We start from the raw sequence: 17,460 nt of genomic DNA on the forward strand, positions 1-17,460 counted from the left end.
GGTCGCGGATGAGAAGAAAGAAATGTTTCCAAAAATGGGAACAAAGTGAGCAGCACTGTATTCTTATTACGACGATTAAAAAAAAAATACATATGGTAGTTTTCCATGGACGATGGAGAATTCTGCCAAAATGAGTGAGGAATGAGGAAAACGGACTTACTCGTAAAATAGATTAGAATTTACATTTTTTCACACTGGAATAGGCCTACTTGAAGTAATTGTAGATCATTAATGAGTGTAAATCCAACGCAAATATTCAAGGGTTTTCTTATGTATTTGTTTTTCATTTTTAAGGTGACAACACAAAAAAACTCAGATATTAAGATTTTTAATGTCCATATTAAACTATTTAAAATCTACAAAATTTGTTTTTAAGATGCTGAAATACGAGGGAAATGTTTTTGTGTAGTGTAGTTTGTTGGCACAGGCGCCCTAGGGGAGACATAGGCTCGTACATGGAATGTTAGTGGGCTTTGCACAGGCTTACCAGTCTTTCAAAAATAAACTCTGCTGAAATTTAAGTTTTTTTTATTAGGTAATAAAAAATATTACTATGCGTAGCATATTCTTCTTCTTCTTCTTTAAAACTGTCAGATCAAATTGAAATTCAGTTTTTCGTGCCTTACAACACTTATAAACATACATATATATTAAAAAAAAATAGGTACCATATAAGCCAAACAAAAAACACACACATCAATAACTTTACGACAAAACACGAAACAACACATCACACAGATAACAAGAATTTGAAAAGTTCATATTAACAAATTGGTTGATTTGGTTTTCAAAAATAATCTTAATCATAAACTAAAATGGAGTATACAAAATAAATATATAGATTATGAAAGTTTTAAATAACTTTTTGCTTAAGTTTTTTACCAATGAATGTTTCTAGATTATTCAAAATGAGTTATAATTTTTTTATAAATTTTATAGTTACGAATGGTTTTAAAAGTGCAACTCACTGACTGATACACACTTAATTCAAATATTTTATGTACCAAAACAAATTTAAATATGTTTTAAATGTTTGTTTTGAGCTTTATTTATAACAGTTACTACAAACTAAAACGCTACAAAACTACAAAAAATATTTTTGCAAAACTCCGTTCCCCCGGAGAAACCCCCGGAATGGCCACCGCATGGGGAGCCCAAGAAAAGAAACGGGCTCCCCATTTGGAAGCCACCTGGAAGGTTTTTTTCTGTTCCACCCACCGTTTCTTTGGTAGCCTGACTTGTTACAAGGGATTGTATTCCTACCAGAGAAAATGCCACCATTTTGTCTGGGCAATCCGCCTTGGAGGAGCCGGGGCGCGAACCCGGGTCCTACAAGTCACAAGGCAGGCGCTCTACCCCAGAACCAGAGTGGTAGAGCGGATACTTGCAGTCTTCTTAACACTGACATGATGTTATTCCACGAGTTTACTGTAGTTTCGTGTGCAATTAACACGTGCAGTACGTGTAGTAACATCTAACCTTGGTAAAAAACATATATATATGTTCTTCGTTCAGCATGAATTCTGTAATTTCATAACAGTGAAATTTAATTTGTGTAACTAGTCTGGCAATTTTTTAGTCGATTTTCTGTATAAATATAAATGGTAAAGTTATTTTGAAATAAATGTTAGATATTAAAAGAGTGTGTTTAGTTAAAATATGTGTGTGCTTACAAGCATGTATAATATTTTATTTATTTGGTTTTAAAGCCACAGTTCAGGTAACTTTGTTATTTCACTTTTAGCTTTTTTTGTTTTACCGTGCTTAATATGCGCAGCTAATACTGGAAAGCTATTCAAACAGAGGGGTCGAAGTACCAAGTCGCAGTTATTAAAGAAGCTACGTATTGACAACCAATCTGCGGAAAGTGCTGCGATTTCGTATACAGCTTCTTGGGCAAGGGAGACCTCCATCTATTTTAATTTATCGAAAATAACCACGAACTAAAACAACCACGAATGAAGAAAAATTTCTGTACCACGAGAACCACTGGGCGGACGAGGCTGCTACATCTGCCACAGCTTCAGGCATTTTCAAAATTTAAATTAAGCACTAAATCAATGATAGTGTTGGCGATGTCAAATTAAAAGATACAATTTCATACTGACATCGCCGGAATTTTAGGTAATGATAGTCCTGACCTTAAATCGATCAGTTTCTGAAGACTAAGAATTTAGATGACACTAGTTTTGTGAGATTTGCTAACTTCTTGAGAAATATTCACATGATTTGAATACAACTATATTTTATTGGAACTTCAGTACTCCTGAGTACAGAATTCTTGGTAATAGCTTACATCAGGGTTAAGCAGGAGCATAAATATTTATATCATACAATGAAACCCTCAGGAACTTAATTAAATCATCGGGATTATTAAAAATGAACTTCTTTGAGTACACAACTACAGAAAGTTTTTATTTAATATTTGCGCATATCGCAGTGACATCGCTATTTAATTATTTGTAATTTTAATTGTAACTAAAACTGGAATTCGGTGTTTTTATTTTGGATGTGTAATATTTATACGTGTAATAGTATAAAACATGTATTATGTTTTAACTGATACAGTATCCAAAGTTCATTTAAGGGTGTGTATGTTTACTTTCGTCAAAAAAAATATTTTGTACAGATAAAAATATTCTACAAGAGATTTCAATTTTCTTATAATTGTGTTTTTTTAATTATTATTACAAGAATCTTTCCTTCAGTTCAACAACTTAAGTCAATATAATAATTTCGATATGAAATTAAATTCTCCAAACATACTTCACTTGATATTTTGAGATAATTACGAAATAATAATTAATTTTATTTTAAATACATTTTTTTTGCAAACGTACAGGTTTAAAATACTAAATAAATACTTTAATTTTTTTAATGTTTCTTGCAATTGGGGAGATTGATTATATATATAATTTAGGACATACACTACTGCTGATTTTAATGTATGTCATAAGAAAACCTCAATAATAGGGAACATCAAAACATTTAAAACATAGACAGAAAATTGCGTAGAAAGAATTGGTAAAAAAATTATTTCAACTGCTATGAAGTGAATGGCTGGAAAGAAGAAAAGGCTACGGCACTCGTCTTGGCCCTGCGAGGATCTCCACTAGAGCTGCTGCAGACCATACCAGTTACAGACCAGAAAGAATATGGAGTTTTTGTAGAGGCCCTTGATCTGAGGTATGGCGACCGACACATGGGGGAGGTGTTAGAACAGCCCTGAAGACACGTCAACAGAGATCTTCGGAAACCCTCCAAGAGTTCGAAGCCGACATCGAGCGACTCGAGCAACTCGCCTACCCAGAAGCACCAACAGAGTTCCGCCAGCAGCTAGCCACTAGTGCTTTTATAGACGTACTCAGAGATGCGGAGGTTCAACAAACTCTTTGTTTGGCCCGCCACAAAATCATTCGCGATGCTCTTGTTTACGCCCTGGAAATCGAAGTTGCCTGCATTGCCTCAAGAAACACGAGTATCAGAGCGAGACGGGCTGTGATAGAACCTTACCACCAAGCGAATAGTCGCTCAGATACTAACGAAGAGATTATACTTGGAACACTGAGGAAGCTGTTGAATGGATCGCAGTTTCGGAAAACAAGGGGAAGACAGCGGTGTTTCGTCTGCAAAGAACTAGGACACATCCGGCGAGAGTGTCCGAATCGTGTTAGGAAGCCCAAGGGAGAAGTAAGTACAATGCTGTGAAACAACGATCGAACAGGAGAAGAGTCTACTGGTTCGACGGAGAAGAGGTCGCCCACGATGTTATGCGTGTCGAGAAAGAGGGCACGTCCAACATGACTGCCCGAATCGTGTGAAGAAACCGAAGGAGGAAGGAATCGATGTGACAGCGGGATTAAGGAGGGTGGTAACTCACTGGTTATAGGAACAGGAAGTCGCCTACGGTGTTCTGTTTCTGCTTGCCGACAAGGGCATTCTCAAGGGAGGTGCCCAGAATGGGAACGTGTTCCGCGGGGTTGCCTGATGGAAAGGGAAGCGCCATAGCACAGGTGCGAAAGAGCGAGACCCATAGTCACCGCAAGGCTGGCCTATGGACCCGAAATTTCGGAGGATGGCCGCGATGTTACATCTGTCAGGAAGTGAGCCATATTCAGTACACCTGCCCGCTGCGTATGATGGCTTCGCCGCATGGCTCACAACAGCGCAGTCTTACCTTTTCGGGACGAACAGGTTTAAGGAGGGGGCAATGTTACGAACGTGAGCAAGGCCGCGACACGTGCAGGTGCAGAGCTGGCTGGCGGCCCCACACGGCCTCTGACGTCACGTGGCCGCCGCAACATAAGACGTGCCGCGCGCGCCTGGTAGGTTACAAGGATCGTCGCTCCCCGCGCGGCGCTGATAGCTAGACACCTGACACCTGACAGCTGGGGAGTCCCGCGCGCCACCTGGCAGCTGCCGACGCGTGTCTTAGAGATTTCTCGCGTCGGGCACGAGACCTATCCTTAGCGGGGCTCGAGAGGTTCACGTATTAAACGGGGCGGTTGACCTGCGAGGACAGTGAAGCGAAGAGGCTGTAAGCCTAAACAAAGGAATGGCTTTTTTTAAACATGTTTTATGGCCTGAGATTTTATTTCTTTGATGATGGCCGGCGGTAAGCGGGCGACAAGCAGGCTTCGCGCGGGAAGGTCGGTGCTTCGGGGACTGCGTCGCGGCGCGGACTACAGCGTGCTGGGTCCGAGCAGTCAAGTCGAGCCCCGGCAAGGTACAAAGGGTGACCACTTTGTGGACAGGCAGTTAAATTGTCATGATCTAACCAATACTGAAGATATGCGTCAGTAAATAAGACTGCAACTAATCGATTAGACGGGCCTTCTCGTAGCTGTGTTCCAACGCTCGTGGCTGGTCGGGGACTCGGAGCTGCAGCCTCGAGGACAGAGGGTGGTCCGCCACTTAGTTAATTGCGCCGCGGTCTGGGGGCGCTAAGGGCGCCGGGCGACCGCCCCGGGACAAATGGCTCGCGGCTCGGAGGGTTGCAGACGGCAATTCATTAAACGGCTGTCCGGCGACATCGCCCAAGGAGTCCGCACCGCGGCTGCCGCCCAACTCCTGAGTTACAGCTTAACGCACAGGCTGGTCCGGAACTCACCGTCAGGACGAGAACAGTTGGTAGGGGTAATTGATAACAGTTCTAAATATAAATAAATAAAATTATAAAGTATCGGGCTTTTTTTGAGTTAGGTGCATTTTTTTTGAAAAAGTTATAAAATCCTCACCCTGCAACAATTTTTTTTAGATACTGTAACTATAAAATTATTTGCACGACTTGACATGGTAAAAAAAAATATTAATTGGGTAAATTTCACTGACAAATACTATAAAAAAACATTCACTATGCTAACTTATCAAGTTATTTGGTTAGATAGCCATATTTTCAAATTACTTACTAAGTTAGCATATTTGATTTTTTTTTTACCTTAAGAATAGTCAAAGTTACAGTTTTATAAGTGTTTGGCCGCATAAGTTTTTTTTTTAAATTTTATTTAGGATTGTTACTGAATGTAGCGTTACTCGTGATTGCGCAAAAAAAAATTGTAGTTACAGTATCTAATAATTTGGTGATGGTGAGGATTTAAAAACTTCTGAAATAATTACGTATTATATTAAAAAAATCTACGACGCTTTTTTATTCTTGGTTTAGTGTCAGACATTTTGCTGAGTGGGTGTGACTGTTGTTTCTGTCATCACCAGAGTAAACTCTGGAAGGAAGGGAATGTTGAACCGGGGGGGGGGGGGGGTCGTATTGGGCGGGATTTTGTATCTTCGCACTTATCTATTAAGTATTGCGTTAGTCTGGGAAGTCGCGAGGTATACTCAAAAGGAAATTGCGACGCTCAGGGGTGTGGTGTACTAGGGCTGAGTAGAGAGTCAGACAACTGTAAAACTATTTGTATATCGTCGGCATATTATATACTTATATTATTATACTTGCCATATTATTTAAGTATGTACCTTTATTGTGTACTTTATTTTTAATGTTAAAGTGTATCTCTGGAGAGTGAAATTTCACTTCTAAAGGCACTATTTCCCCGTGTTTATAAATAAATATTTTGAAAAATAAAGGGTAAAAGTAAATTTCTATTAATTACTCATATAGAAAAATATCAAATTAACTTATAGTCAGTGACTAGTACAACATGACTTTCAAAATAGCAGAAAAAAAACTATATACCATATATATTCATTTTGTGACTGAATTTGCAACAAACCATAATATGAAACATAGCGAAACATAAGAAGCGTACGCATAATTTAATTTTTTTTTTTTCATAAAAGGAGTGGATAAAACACTTTGCTCGCTGTTTGCTTTCAAATCTTTCCATTTGTTGATGGGATTGGTAGAATTTTTATGATTCCGGGGGAGGGAATATATCCTCCTCCCCACTTCCTCCCCCCTCTCCCTAAAATACGCCCCCGTGAAACATTGCATTGTTGCAAATAAATATATGTATATATGACAAGTAAAACTTAAGAATCCGACATGGTGTATTAAGCGTGTTTACTTAATTTGGAAGCGGTTCTGTCCGTTTGTACTTTTTTTTTTAGTACCTACATACTTTTACAAAGCCAGAAAACTCATGACCTTTGTTTTCATTGAAAAAAAAAAAAAAGCTTTTTGGAAATTCAATTAACAGTCAGTACCGTTATAGAACACGATTTGTACGTCTTCTAATGACTGCCTATTGACTTCTGAGGGGTAAATGAGAAAGTGTTTCATACCGCTTCCACCAAAATGGTGGGGGTTATTGGTTGTTGGCCCAGGAAAACTTTAAATGACTTCACGCAGAACACGTGAATAGAATTGACGACTAAAAATTTTAAAAGTATAATGTAAGATTTGAGTGACTCTTAACAATCAGCATTAATTAATTATTTACTCTTTATCTATTCTGCTTATTCGTAGTGTGATATCCACCTGCTCGTGATGCAAGAACTGGCAAAGGTTCATCAGTGGCAAATACAAAAAAAAATTATTTAGGGGGAATTAAAAAAAAATTAAAAAAAAAAGAATCTGTTTATTTAAAAAAAAAACTTTTTCAACAACAAGAGGGTTGGGCTGTTACGTTATCAATCTCAACCATAAGTTACTTCCTGTATAGCTTGTTGGTTCAGGCGTTGTGGTGGCTCACTCTGTATCATCAAAAATAACATAACACTTTCACTGAAATATAGCAAAAAAAAATTTGACGTGACAACGTCTAAATAAATCGATGAACGCCGGCTGCATGCACGAAAAAGGATGATTCATTGTCCCGTTACGCACATTGTTCCGTTACGCACATTGTCCCGTTACGCTCATTGTACGCTTGCGCCGCATCTATCTCTCTTCCACTCGATTGGAATAACCATCGATTTGACTTTTTCGAGGCACATTAAACTTGAAACACTCCCATTCGTTTCCTACTTTTCCTATCATCGTCTTATCCTTAACAGAATAACACAGATTGGAAGAAGTTAAATAGAAAACATGTATAAAAGTTATAGTTGAAATAATCTCTTCGTTAAAGTAATAAACATATTTGAATTAATGAGTGCAAATAAAAGTAAACTTATCAATGAAATTGTAGATTTCATTTCACTCCTTCTTTGTATCCATACAAAATTAGTGATAATTCAATAAAAATGATTCAATTTTATTCATAAAAGTATGCAATCATTTCATCAACGTTTTGTTATGACGTTGTCACGTTTAACTATCGTCCGTAAACCGACTTTAAAGACAACCAATTTTTTTTTTTATGAATTCTTGAGGAGAAAAAAAAAGGGGGGGGGGCGTTATCCCCCTTGCGCACGCCTCTGAGACGATGCGAGCTACGCGTCGCGGCGGAATCGAGCAAATTTGCTCGTGTAAACCCGGGCTCTCTCCTCCGCTGTTTATCCCCGACGCCCTTCGTCCTCCGCGGGCCAGCTCGCGGTAATTGCGCGCCACCTGACGTGGGGCCACCTCCCCCCCTCCCTGCACTGCTCCCCTGCGGGTAATGAATAGTCCGCTAACGGCAGGGGCGGCGACACAAGAAGTTCATTACCGCGCGTTACTACAAGCCAGCCTCTCTCCCCGGTCCCTGGCTTCGCCGCTCGGCGCCGCACGGCAGCCGCCATTCCAGCGCGGGGAAAAAAACATTAATGGGAGCATTCCCAACCCTCACCCTCACACCCCGCTTACATCACCAAACCCTCAGGGAGAAATTTTCCTTTGAATGTTCCATGTTTGCTTATGCAGTCGCAACAACACCGAAACTTGCCAGTATTACAAAAAAAAAAATGCATTTGGCAACTAACTGGTTTTGATTTCCAGGCGACGAACTTCTATGCAGAGGGTTTTAAAGAAACTGACGCCGCGTGTTACGAAAAAAGGTGTTTGGAACGGAATGGCGATTATGTGAAAATGTGGAGCAATTAGGTCTGTATGTAGTAAACTAAAACTGTCAATAAAAACTTTTTTACACGATATTTTTTTTTTAATGACATATCTGAGCGTGCGCTCCGAATAGCCCTCGTATGAAGCAGGGGCGTAGCCAGGGGGGGAGGGGTTTAGGGGTTCAACCCCCCCCCCCCCTTAGCACCAAATCTTTAATTAATTTATTATTTATCACTCAAACAAATTTCATATTAAAATTAATAAAAATTTTACCATTACAATATTTAAATTTAAGTACCGAAAACTGCTAAAATAGCACTATTTTACACCTTATAATCCAAATTTTCCCGGGGGAGGACCCCCGGACCCCCCGCTTTAATACGGGGGGGGGGGGGGGGCGCATGCTTCTCAACACCCCCCTCATACACAAATCCTGGCTACGCCACTGGTATGAAGGCTTCACGAGAGATCGGTAGCCGCAGTTCGCTGCTCGTCGTGCTAACTGCGACGCCTGCTCGTAACGACGCCGACGGGGCAGAGCGAGGGTACCGGCCACTCGCCGCGCGGCATGCAAAATGGCCCCCGGGACCCCGCGGTCGCTCGGAGGGGACGCTTGCGGAATTCTTTATGAAGACAACGGGCCTATCCCCCCTTTTATTTGGAAAAGGGGGAGGGGGTGGTTGTCACGTGGCGTGGAAGAGAAGTGGTGTGAGAGAGAATAAAAAAAAATGTTGTAATTTCGTAAGAGTGACTGGTGTGCGTGTGTCTGGTTTGGTGATGGTGCGGCCTTTTTTTTTTTTGTCTTTCGGGTGAGGTTCCAGTCGACGATCTGATTGGACGGAGGCGGAAACGGCGCGGGATGGAAAAAAAGAGTTAGGTTGGAGAGGGGTGAGAGGGCGAGAGAAAGGGGCTTGACGTGTGGATGCCGAGGTGCTAGCCACTTCCCTCCCCGGCCCCATCTTCCTTTTCTTTCTTCAACCCTTTTCAAGTCCGACGAATTCCTAGTCTGCGGCGGAGGAAAGGTCTCTCCCCCTTTCCCACCCCATATATCTCAGCAGGCTGATAATGGTCCAGAAGGAGCGTTACTGCGGGGGGTTGGGGGGAGGGGGTTGGGGGAAGGATGAAGCGCGTCAGACGCTGCATCCCGTAATGTAATTCTCGGGAATGGCGTGAACTCCCGACCGACCTGATTTAATTTCGGCCCCTCGTGGACAGCTCTCGACGTGAACCTCTTCGTCTCCCTCCTCACACACACACACACAAACACACACACGTCCACTAGGTTGTCACAGTATTCGCCCTGGATACTTTCATTTACCCCCTTTTAATTCGAAACCCTCTTTTCGTGTTGCGTTTTAATTGGCCTCTTTTCGTGTTGCGTTTTAATTGGCGAGCAGTGTCGAGATAAATCCTCTTTCATGTATATCACGGCATCTAATTTGTAGATGAATGCAGCAGCCGTATAACTAAAGGTGCACATGTTGAACATTTGTAAGAATAACTAGGTTAATTTACCTTCAGTTTGTTGTAAATAACTGTTATAATATATAGAGACTGGAAAAATTCGCGGGTTCAATGACCTGTAGGATGAACTCCATAGTTCTTCGTACACTCGGTCAAATGCCACCCACTCATTGGCTGCTGTCTTGTGAGACGTCCCAGCGTAGTAGCCTGTGATTCGATAAAGCATTGGTCGGGCGTTTCTCATTGGCCCAGAGTCATCCAGGTGAGTTGTGAGCCAATAGCAGAGGCAGCACTGAGGTATAAATATTTGTATTTTAGCCTATCGAGAAATGAATTCGCGAATTTTTCCAGTCTCTAATAATATACCATTGAAAGTGGGACATTATTTTGTAGACATCATGTACATTAGAGACTAATACCGGACAGCTCCAAGATATTTGCGTGAAAACCTGGCTTTGTTTTGACGTCAGTTCGATAGATGGCAGACGGTATGCCCAGTGTAAACAATGTAGCTGTTTAATACATATGGTACAAACATTATGACAACGAATAAAACTTTTTTTTATCTCTTAGAAAATTTTATTTTAAAATTATTTAGATTTATGGGGAGAAATTAACCTTTACTGCTTCAAATTTCCTACATAGGATTTAATCGTTTGGCACCGAGCTGTAATCCACGAGAAACACTACTTCTCGGTATGAAGCGAATAAACTTTAAACGATGTAATTTAAATATTATAAGTATTAAAAAAAGTGTTAAATGTAGTGGTACGATTTTCTTGAAATAATTGGCACTAACACCCTTATATTCTGCAAATTTTTGTGACGCGCTATAACCCCCAATTATTCCAATAAAAATGTTTTTCTGCAGCCACAAAATTCGAAAGGGTTTGTAGATCTACATTCATTTAAACATAATCCAGACACTCAATGTTTCATCTTAATACTTTATGGTGTTCAGCTCCGTGATCAAGTACGTATAGGTACCAGTCTTGGGAGGCACTTTAGACCATATATATTGACGTGACAACGTCTAATAAATCGATGAACGCCGGCTGCACACACGAAAACGTTTCCCGTTACGCACATTGTTCCGTTACGCTGTGTCCCGTTACGCTAATTGTACGCTTGCGCCGCATCTATCTCTCTTCCACTCGACTTTTTATAAAGTGAAGTGAAAAGTTAATGTGGTTTTCATTGCTCATTACAACAACAATTTCAGCAATAAAGGTTAATTATTCTTGCATTTAAAAAATCTGATTACTAGTATTTTTTCAAGTATTTATTCTTTTGTTATTAAATTAAAAATGATTCAATTTTATTCATAAAGTATGCAATAATTTTATCAATGTTTTGTTATGACGTTGTCACGTTAAACTATCGTCCGTATACCGACTTTACAGACAACCAATTTTTTATAGATGTTTTCAACTTATTTTGTTGTGATGAACCTGCAGCTGAAGTTCATCGCCCTAATTCAGTTATGTAACTTGTCTGAGATTTGACAGTTCTGAAACGGAGTACCAGTGTTACCTGCTCATTTCCGTAATGGCCCTTTCAGAGCAACTGTTGATGGTTGTTTTATAGACTCTGGCACTCACATGAAGTTGTTTATTATCACCATTTGTTGAACATCAGTGACATAAGAATACTCAGATCATCGGTACTAATTTTTTTTTTTAGACCTGTCAAATTTGGACACGTTACATGACACAGACTGTTCTCAAAGTACGGTCAACGTTTGATAAATCATCGTTCAAGTAACACAGCAAAGTAATATTTCTAATGTTGTACTTTTGCAGCTAGAAAAAACACAATACTATTTTTTTTTTTTTTAAAGAAATGCGGCACGCATTATGACATTTATAAAAAAATGGGCGCGTGTACTTATGTACGCGCGTTAGAAGTTATACTTACTTGACGTAATAAATAATTAATTTTAATTTTGCATGGAAATGATTAATAGAAATAAAATTATACAAGGACTGGAGTGATATTATAAATACGGTTGGTAAAGTGTATATTCTACCAAATTTTAATAATCAGTATTTACCGTTAATGTAAACACGGGAATAAAATAATTAATTATTTAATTTAGTAAAATAACCGATTTAAAGTTTAATTATTAATTAAAATAAGTAAATCGGCTGAATGTTTATTCTGATTTGTTAATTTTGATTTTTTGTTAAATAATAAATGTTTTATAATGCGAATACATTTTTACATACGGAAACTTAACCTCACTTATATGAATACACTTGAAAAAGTTTATAAAGACAATTTATATCTCTAATATTCACAACAAGCCGCACTCCACTGTGTAGAGTCGGCGTGGAGCGGCAGTGCTGACTGTATAGGAGGAACATTGCTGGCGTGGGGTCGTTACAACAACGTCGAAATACCACAACGCCGAACGTACAATAACGCCGAATACCATAACGCCGAATGCCAAATTGACCGCAACGCCGACAGCTAGAAAACTGCTGTTTACCACAACATCACAAATACAGTAACGCCCCGAAAAATGTTGCTGGGGTGAGGGTGGGAGGGGGGGGGGGGGCACAGGAGCAAAATGAAAAACAAAACTGAATGAATTTGTGTGCTAACCTTACCTAACCTAAACTTTGTGGCAGTCCTGCAATGACATTTTTCGGCGTTAATGTATTTCGGCGTTGTGGTACACAGCAGTTTTCTAGCTGTCGGCGTTGTAGTCAATTTGGCATTCGACGGTATTGTTTTCGGCGTTATTGTACGTTCGGCGTTGTGGTGCGTCCCCGCTGGCGTGCCACTGCTCCGTGGAGGAGTTGCTCTGGAGACGCCAACTCATCGCGGTGTTCTGTTCTCGACCGTTGAAACATCTGTCGATGGGGAATGCTGATGGGGGGGAATGCGGGCCTCGTAGTTACCATACAATGCTCACTGACCGCGCGCGGGCGTAGGTCACGCGCCGTTAAGGGTGTTTGTTCTCCAGTCCCGTCTGGAGTGACATAGCACAGCGTGTTTTTATTCTTGTGACCTCTCGGACATTACTGTACTGTATTTTCTCAAAAGTAAAAAAAAATAGTATTTTTTTGAAGTGTTTTAACTGTCGTTTAGTTTTTATTTATTGTACAGCTATGCTAAATATAATTTTTTTTTTAAAATAATGCATTAGCCCAGATTTGCGCATGATTTTCATTTAACTGGAAAGACAACTACTTAAAAGTGAAACCATAAAAGATTAAACCATAGTTTTCAAGACAAAATGTTCGCAGCATTGAATGTTGTACAGTTAACCGACAACTAGGCATTGTTTAGTTTCCGCGCGAAGACTCCCGCTTAACCGAGGCGTTTATCTTGAAGGTTTAGCGCCCAGACCATATTGACACTAGGGCGATATTCCAAGACGTTCGAGTAAGGTAGCGAATAAGCACTGCCTTGTTGGGATACAACCGTAACCTAACTCACGGGTCGCATTTCAGTATGTATCCAAACCGAATCTCAGAAAGGGAAAACAATCAGGCAGAACTTTTGTTACTTTGAAATATTGCATACGTGTAAAGAAAGTTTTTTTTTCACTTAAATTAATTAGCTAGCATCAGGGTGGTAGCCGGGGGGGGGGGGGGTTAGGTGTTCAACATCCCCCCCCCCCTAGCACCAAATCTTTAATTAATTTCTTATTCATCACTCAAACAAATTTCATATTAAAATTAATAAAATTTTTACCATTACAATAGTTAAATTTAAGAACCGAAAACTGCTAAAATAGCACTATTCTACACCTTAAAATCCACATTTTCCCGGGGACCACCCGCTTTAATACGGGGGGGGGGGGGGCATGCTTCTTAACACCCCCCATACACGAATCCTGGCTACGCCACTGGCGAACAGTAGTAAACAACTGCATATAAAATGTTCGTATACGTATGGAAATGAACAACATATTTTGATATCGTACATCTCACGTTGTGCAAGATGATCTTGTCGCCCTGCAACCAGCGAGCAGTGAGTGGAGTGGAGAGAGCGGGTCGCCAGAGGAGCTCTCCATAGCGGCTCCAGTGGCCTCCTCCTAGGCGCCCGCCCTCAATGACGTATCAGTGCCGGTGTCATCCGGCCTCGTTGACCTCCGTCATTGACCCCGGGGTGACCTCCCGGGGCTGGAGGCGCTGTTTGCCACGCCCCAATGTCGGCACCCGCATGGCCGGGCCAATCAGCGCCCCGCCCCGTCACGTCCGCCGCTAGCACTTGCTTTCCTGTCACCTCCTCCTCTCCTCTCTTGCATGCTGTCATCAACCTGAACGGCAAACCGTTTACTAAAATCGGGTAGAATGAGCACTGGGGGTGAAGCCATACAAGACTTCAGCGCCTGAAAAGATTTCTCTTGTTCGGGGCCCCACTCAAAAACTGAATCCTTCTTACGTAAGATATTTAAGGTAGCAGATAAGGAAGCAAAATTATTAATGAATCTGGAAATTGTTTATGTAATTAATGCTGTAATTGTTTATTTCATTATTTTGAATGTTTTTTGCGCAATTTTACAACACTATTTAATAATGCTTTCTTTCCATTTTATCACTATCTTTTTTTTTTCAATTGTAACTTCTTTCTGTCCGGTAAGAGCAAACGAAAAAAGTCCAACAGTCAGAATTGGAAGGATCTCCGAAGGCTAGGTCGGGGGGGGGGGGGGGGAGGAGGAGGGAAATCTTGAGTGACCCACTTCTCACTTTAGGGCAAGCGTCAGTGAAGTGACGCTTATAGTGCTGCATTTTGCGTTACGCTGTAAATGACAAAAATTAAATTTTTAAAATAAATTATAACTGTCAAAAAATTATATTGACATTTCCAATAGCTTCAGTGTGTTTTCAGTACGTATGTCATTGTGTACATTTTTAATTTATAATGAAGTTTCATAAAATTAAGGTGAACAAATTTATAGAGTTTTTTCTTGTAATGACTTGGCGTCACGCACTTTTTTCTGTATAGCCAAAGTTGCGTAATCTTTTGTACTCTTATATTTTAAATTAAATTTTTTTGTGGTCGCTAATAAATTTTTTGTGGGTGGCAACGCCCTTTACTTAATAACCCTAATTCAGTCAGTCAACTCTCCTGTTTACGACGGTAGCTCAAAGAGCTTAAACGAAATGTGTTGAAAATGGTTGGAACCAAGATGGCGACTTTCAGTTAGGTATCCCTAAAAGTAAAAATTGAATATTATTATATGATGCCCTTGATGAAATACTAGAAAACGTATTTTCAAAATTCTAATTCCGAAATTTCCTTTAAAAAAATACAATGTTTCAGATACATTATATACATATTTTATATTATAAAGTGTAATTTATCTAACATTTTTGTGCTCAGTGGTGTATATCTGGCAACAGAGCACATCAAAACAAGAGCTGTGCCAATGACCTTTTTCGAACATGGAAAGGGAGAGCAAGACGTTCGGGTAAGGTAACGAACAAGCACTGATTTATTGAGAGTCAATTGTAACCAAACTCGCGGGCCGTATTCCAAAACGTGTCCAAACCGTGTCCCAGTAAGAGATAAACCGTGCACTCCGCGAAGCCAGAAACTGTTTCCAACGCATTCTACGGACGTTTCGCAACAATTGATACCATTGTTACGGCAGAAATTCTAGAGATAGCAGCACTCGCACACGAATTAAATAACTGTGTTTTTCTAATTTTCTCAAGTACTTTTTAAGTTGCGATTTTTTTTTATTGTTAAAACCATTAAAGTTTACAAAATGTATTCCAGGATAGTTTCGCTACCATGAAGTTTCATTTGGCACACCAATACGTTAGGTACGTTCCCTGATATTCACGAAATTGAATATACACGAGTTGAAGGCTCCAGACGCGGGTCCGTCATCTGGACGAAAACAAGGAAGAAGTGGGCTGTGCGCATGCGCGGGGACGCAGCACAACGCCGAACGAAATACCACAACGCCGACAACAAGAAAACTGCTGTGTACCACAACGCCGAATTACCACAACGCCGAAATACATTAACGCCGAAATATGTCTTTGCAGGACTGCCACAAAGGTTATGTTAGGTTAGACTAGGTTAGGTTAGACTAGGTTAGGTTAGGCTAGGTTAGGTTAGGCTGGGCTAGGATAGGCTAGGTTAAGTTAGGTTAGGTTATATTACGCTAGGTTAGGTTAGGTTAGGTAAGGTTAGGTTTGATTGTGGTATTTCGGCGTTAAGGTACATTTAAGAAACACACACAAATTCATTCAGTTGTTATTTCGGCGTTGTGGTACACAGCAGTTTTCTAGCTGTCGGCGTTGCGGTAACGACCCCGCATGCGCGGGGTTCGAGCGACAGACACACTGCAGCAAGCGGCCGGTGATCGCTCAGGCCGACGCGACGTGGACAATCCGGAGCAGTCTCCCCGGGGCGGGACGAGTGGACGGCGCGACGCAACAAGGCCCCGGAACACACGAGTGTAATCCCCGCCTCGCTTTCTTCTGCTCTTCCGCTCTTCCCGCTCTCCCCCTTCACCCCTCACCCGTCGTAGTGCCTCCTCCTCAGCCGTGACCGGCCCCCGCCCCCCCCCCCCCCTGGCTCGACGGCCCACCGGCGCGGAACATAAATTCTCCGTCCCTGTTCCAATTCCTGCTCGTCGATATCGGAAACATCGCGCGCACCGCGGACTGCCGTCTCCCCCCCCCCCCTACTTCCCCCCACACTTCACCTCATGCACGTCCACCCACGGTTCTCCCGTGACCCTCGTGCTCGTAGTCTGTTAGTTCCCCTAGAGGGGGGGGGGGGGGTTGGTCGGTCGAGGGGGGAAGAAGAAATCCCACATCGCCCAGCAGTTTTGGTGCGCGCGGCCTTCCATAACTCAGCGCCGGAGAGGGGCGGGCCGCGATTTATGGTCGGCGCTCAGTATGTTCGGACCCCTCGCGTTTGTTTTCCTTCCCGCCTCGTCGGCGGCTGCGGCCGCGACTGCCAGCTCGCGAGGCGGACAGTTGTGGCGCGCGGGGGGTCATCGCGTACCCGGGGCCGGCCGCTTCCACGTGACAGGTGCTGTTCCTTTGGTTATTGTCAGGGGCATGCATACTTCGCGAAAAAGATCCCGAGACTAGCTGGAAGTTAAAACACTGTAGCATCGTCTTTGTTTCACGGTTGGGTGAAAAAAAATTTTTAGGTACATTTCGATTGTTACAACACCAATCACGGTAATTCAGTTCGGAAGCAAACGCGTCTTGAGTGGCTCGGCCAAATAAGGCAACGACTTCTCTCGCAGAAAGCCGACAATCGCAAGGAAAAAAAACAGCTGATGTGGATATACATTGTTGCAGTCTAATAGGCGTTCAGATTTTTTTTTTCGCGAAAAATGCCTGCCCCTAGTTACTGTGCATTAAAACATGGCTGACGAGCACTTTCTGTGTAAACAGGTTTAAATGTGTCATCCATTATAAACATTTTACCTTCAGCAAGGAGCTGTAGATAAAAATATAGTTTTTAACTAATCCTCATAAACTTTTGTATTTTTTTTAAACAAACGATATTATTTTGTTATTGTTTGATATTATAAGGTACAATGAAGCGTCCTCCTACCCCACGAAAGATGTTGAATTCCAAAAAAAAAAAAAAAAAAAAAAAAAGTATTATCCTTGTCTTTTCTG

The 17,460-nt window shown here is 41.3% G+C and overlaps 1 protein-coding gene across 1 annotated transcript in view; it reads left to right on the top strand.

The window, feature by feature from the left end:
- LOC134542064 (E3 ubiquitin-protein ligase TRIM9) overlaps positions 1–17,460 on the top strand; it is a 423,241-nt gene that overhangs the window by 249,655 nt on the left and 156,126 nt on the right. The window lies entirely within an intron of this gene.

Source organism: Bacillus rossius (assembly GCF_032445375.1).
Source record: "Bacillus rossius redtenbacheri isolate Brsri chromosome 4 unlocalized genomic scaffold, Brsri_v3 Brsri_v3_scf4_2, whole genome shotgun sequence".
NCBI classification, from domain to species: Eukaryota; Metazoa; Arthropoda; class Insecta; order Phasmatodea; family Bacillidae; genus Bacillus; species Bacillus rossius.